The following is a 5,393-nucleotide window of genomic DNA, read 5'->3' as shown; positions in this document are numbered from 1 at the left end:
TTTTCCCCTTTTTCTTCGTGATACTGAAATAGAAATATGAAGTTTCACCTCATTATCAGGGGGTGTTTGTTAATGTACTAGTAGATGACATGAAATAAACACGTCACAATTTTACAGCATGCATATATTTATTTATGAAAAACATGCTTCTTTAAGATAGACAGTTCAGCTGAGTGAGCACTCTAAATTCTTTGTCAGATTGTCTCGTTTGCCTCCTCTGTCTTCTGCTGCTGTCTGTCTGCCTGACCATGCAAAAAAAGCATCTACAGATGTACACAATCTATCAAACGTAAAAAAAATTACAAAGCATTTCTTTATTAATAATACAATAATAATTTTTCACAAACTTGAGACCCTACTATGGTATTCATTCTCTGAACCTAAACAATTACTTGTGATTAAAAAAAGTAATTATTCATATATTTGAGTAACCTGTATGCTCTTCACATGTTTTTGTTTGCTGTGACAGATGAAATGAAGACAGAATCAGTGAAGGAGGGAAAATCTATCACTCTACATACGGGTGTTGTTGAAATACGGGGATATGATCTGATATTATGGAAGTTTGAAGACTATATCATGGCTAGGATCAATAGAACAGCCAATCGGTTCTCATTATATGACAGTGCTCATGGGAAATTCAAAGACAGACTGGAGCTGCATCAGACTGGATCTCTTACCATCACGGACACCAGAACCACAGACTCTGGAGTTTATCATCTAAACATGAGCAGCAGCACACATACCGTTCAAAGGACATTCAGTATTACTGTCAGAGGTGAGCTAAAATCTTTCAGTATAATATTTAGATCTATGGTCAGTCAACAATGAAGATAGGAAATAAACACTATGCATCTAATTGATGTCAGCACATTAGACATTCTCAAAGAAGTATGCAGATCTTCACTCAGGTTATATGATCCTGATGTTTCTAGTGTTAGATCAGACAAACAGTCACACTAATGACTGTCTCTTTTTATCATTACAGGTACAGATCTTCACTCAGGTAATGTAGTGCTGATGTTTATAGTGTTTGTTCAGACACACATTCACACTAATGACTGTCTCTCTTTATCATTATGGATTCCCATCTCTCTTCAGGTGCTGCATCAGGGATATGTGGTGCTGGTGTTGGTCTGGTGGTTTGGGTTGTAACTGCTTTTTTGCTGCAAGATTTGTAGACAACCAAGGCAAAAGGCGTAAGTATTACACACAAATGATACAAACAATAATTTTTTTTAATCCTTAAAAGGAAGTGAAAAAGGTTTTGGTTTGATCTCACCAGCATTTCATAGACTGATTCTCAATTATATGAAATTAATATATTAGCTAAAGGTACTTTTATCTATTCAAGGATTTACTCTGCCACAGTAATGTCACGCCTTTGAGTTATCACTTTAAAAGTGATAGTTATATCTAGATATTTTCACAGTGCCACACTAACTTTTAAGGGTGTAGTAAATATGCAGAGAAATGCATGTGCTTTCAATATATAAAACTATATGAATGCACTGACATACTGTCACAGGTTGATGAGGCAGATGGAGCGATACCAAGGGTGATGACAAAAGTCTTTTAAGTAAATCCAGATACAAAATAGAATAAGCACGAGAACCAAATTAACAGACGAGAACGGACAAAGGCTAATGCAGAGTTCACACTGCACGATTTTAGCCCGATTTTTCACTCGCCGACCGGTTTTGCGAAATCACTGACAAATGCCTGAAATCGGAAACAAATCGGTGCTCGTTCACGTGAGTGACAATCATGCAGTGTGAATTATCAAAGACGCGATCTGAGGGAATCACCGACACGTCGCCGACGCCTGCGAAATATTTGGCATGCTAACTATCTGGAGCTGTCGGCGATTCACAATCACGCGGTGTGCAATGATTTCTGACTGAAAACTACATCGGCGATGACCTACAGCCAATGAGAGACCAAGATACAGGGCAGAGGGAAGTTCGGGGAGGAGTTCTAGACCAGAATATCAGTATTTAAATAGATATATGAACAATTATATCATACAGAAACGAGCACAAACATTTGCTTGATTTAATGAACAATTATATCATACAGAAACACGCACAACCTTTTCCTCCCCCAGCCACAACATCAGCATAACAGTTACTGCAAAATTATTTACCTCCAACTCTCTTTGCAGAACACACAATCCCTGTTCCCTGCATAATCTTTCTTTTTCTCCTTGTAGCTGGAAATCAGCTCACAGACTATTTGCGGGCTATATACAGTATATATATATATATATTTTTTTATAATTACAGTCTTGCTCGAGACCTCCGGTCTGACACACGCGGGTTCTCACGTTATTTCCTTATCACTTCTCGCGTGTGTTTTGTTGTGAAACATAGTTTGCGGACCAGACAGAGCTGTCGGCGATTCTTCCTATTGTGAAGTCATGCAGTGTGAAACCCCCTGTCGCCGATCCATCGTGCAGTGTGAACACAGCAGCAACTGAATGCTACCCCAGATAGTCACGCAGTGTGAAAACAACGGCGATCCGACGAGTTTGAAAATCGTGCAGTGTGAACTCGGCATAAGGGAGAACTGAGGGTTTAATTAGTGGAGCAAACTAAGGAGCTGACGTGTAAATTAATCATACACAGGTGAACAGAATGGTAATGAATGAAACTAAATGAGAATAGGAACTGAACCAAATAAGGGCAGACAGGAACTAAACAGAAACAAACACGTGACAGATATCACCCCCCTCCCGGAAGGGGGCGGGCGCCCTGGGGACTGGTGCAGGACAGGAACAGGGTGGAGACAAGGAGAGCCTCCAGGACGGAGCAGGCAGTTCAGGTTGCCACAGCGGATCAGAGGACTCAGGAGGCCGTGGTGGATACTCCGTGGCCTTAGCCGGCTCGGCCACGGGCCTATGGCCCCCTACCCCAAAATTTTCTTGGGGAAAACTAAAAATCCTAGGGGGCGCTCTGTAGGAGTGGGCTCTGGAGGGCGCTTTCGAGGAGCGGGCTCTGGAGGAGTGGAATTCGCCAACACAGAGGACTCAGGGGACAAAGGAGGGCTGGACGGGACCAGCGGAGACGAAGGAGTCTCAGGAGATAAAGGAGAGTTTTCAGGAGCGAACTCTGGAGAGAGGATAGGGGCAGAGAACTCAGGAAGTAGTGCCATGTCCAAAAGCACTACTGAGGGAGGAGTGTCGCAGGACTCGGGGAAGACCTGGAGGAAAGGAGGGAGCGGGCTCATTGGAGCGGTATGTGGAGGGAGCTGGCTTGTGGTGAGCTGGAGTGCCCACATGCTTCCAGATGGGAGGAGGATGAGGATCCTCCACATCTACAAGGAACTTGGAACCATTTATCTCTAAAACAATTTAGAAAATCTGCTACGGGTCTGCGGCAATCGTCAGGAGTCAAGAAACTAAATAAATGATCATATTTTAGTCCCATCTGGAAGCACACATCCAACTCACCAGATGTATCAGGCTCAGAAACTCCTCCACATACTGCTCCAAAGGCATTCTCTCCTGCTGGAATTCCAGGAGAAAATCCTCAGCCCAGTTCATCTTCTTCAGGTCCGTTCTTCTGTCACAGGTTGATGAGGCAGATGGAGCGATACCAAGGGTGATGACAGAAAAGTCTTTTAATTAAGTAAATCCAGATACAAAATAGAATAAGCACGAGAACCAACTTAACATAGACGAGAACAGACAAAGGCTAAGGTTTACTAAACTAAGGTTTAAGTACTGGCACAAACTAAGGAGCTGACAAGTAAATTAATCATACACAGGTGAACAGAATGGTAATCAGGAAACTAATGAATGATGATAAACTAAATGAGAACAGGAACTGAACCAAATAAGGGCAGACAGGAACTAAACAGAAACAAGCACGTGACTCATACAGTATCTGCTTAAATATATCAACAACAGCTACTGTTTTTTTTTTTTTTAAATCTAAGTTCATACGAGTGCTGGAAATCCTTGAAATGCATGAATTTTAATTTTATATAAAATATATTTTTAAATTTTAAAAAATTCAAAAATATCTATTTTATAAAAAATATATATTTATATTAACCAGGTTATATAGGATGCCAAGTCTATACAGACAAGGTGATACATTTGAACCAGAAACTTGTTTTCCTTTAATTTGTCACCCTTCTGTAGAATGACATCACAAAACATAATATGGTTTTTCTTAGCACAATATAATCTTATTTAATGCGATGAAGAAGTATGTTTATCTTCATAAATAGTGATTTACCACAGCTGGAAGGGGCTGGAAAAGCTTGAAAATGCCATTAAATCTATTGCCACTAAAAAACAAATCAACTTGTTTTCCACAGTGTCTAAATGTAAAATGAGGATATAGGCTAATTAAACTAAATTAAACTAAAATTATTAAAAATCGCCTAAATTAAAATGAAACACAAAGATATGAATATTATGTTGATTGTCTATTGTGCTTATTTTGCAATAAGTTTCCTTAATCTTTGTTTTTGTTTGGCAGCAGAATCTGCTGTTTTCTGTGTTTTCTTACAGATGTCAAAGCAGATGAGGGGACACAAGATTCTTTGAATAAGTTTCCCAACTACTGAAACAGAATTGAAATCAACCATCTGTGCTGCTGAGCTGAGTAATTGTATCTTAATGATAATGTTTTCAATCTGTGTTTAATGTAAGTTTGGCACCTTGAATGTAAATGTAAAAAAATCTTAAATGTGAGATGTAGTGAGATGTATGTAACTGGGTGTTTTCAAACTCATCTTTAAAGAAAACCCAAACATGAAATAAATGAAAAAGATCATTTTGAGTATGTGTGGAGAATCTCCACAGAACAAATGGCTCATATCCTGCATCAATAGCATGGCAACAATACCTTTGTATGGTACCCTGTAAAGACCAAAATTATTACGCATAACAAAATGTGAAAATCATAAAAACAGTGTTCAGACCATCTGCTGACATGGTCAGTTTATTTGCTTTAGAGTGGCTCAGACTGCTTAAAAGTTTGTTTGGAGCATTCACAAATAATGTCAAAATTCAGACTCTTGAAATGAGCTAGATGTGAAAACAACCTGATACATACAGTATATTGCTGTACTATATAGCTGTACTGACTGATAAATAAAACTGCCATCTAGTGGAGTGCTGTTGTCTAATGGTTTGATTCTATTCATTTAGAAAAATGTAAAAATGCTTTCACAATTTTTTTTTTTATATGCATGTACTTGAATAAGTGAAATAAAAATACATTCAATTTCTTCAGTTTTATAATTTATTTATAAAATACATGTCATATTTATGTTAAGGTCAATCCACTAACAACTGGTTATTTAATATATATACAAGCAGGGCCTATTGTCCCTAGTTTTTACTGAACTGTACATTTAATAGTGTTTTACTGTAAAGT

The 5,393-nt window shown here is 38.6% G+C and overlaps 1 long non-coding RNA gene across 1 annotated transcript; it reads right to left on the bottom strand.

Annotated features, from left to right (window-relative positions):
• Positions 1–804: 804 nt before the first annotated feature.
• On the bottom strand, positions 805–3,674 carry LOC107570688 (uncharacterized). Its single transcript, XR_001607068.1, has 2 exons — positions 3,452–3,674; positions 805–1,166 (listed from the first exon to the last, which is right to left on the bottom strand). It is a non-coding gene; the product is annotated as an uncharacterized lncRNA (long non-coding RNA).
• Positions 3,675–5,393: the final 1,719 nt, after the last annotated feature.

This window comes from Sinocyclocheilus grahami, unplaced genomic scaffold, assembly GCF_001515645.1.
Source record: "Sinocyclocheilus grahami isolate Dianchi unplaced genomic scaffold, SAMN03320097.WGS_v1.1 scaffold1492.1, whole genome shotgun sequence".
Classification (NCBI taxonomy): domain Eukaryota; kingdom Metazoa; phylum Chordata; class Actinopteri; order Cypriniformes; family Cyprinidae; genus Sinocyclocheilus; species Sinocyclocheilus grahami.
This window is presented reverse-complemented; position numbering and strand designations above follow the sequence as displayed.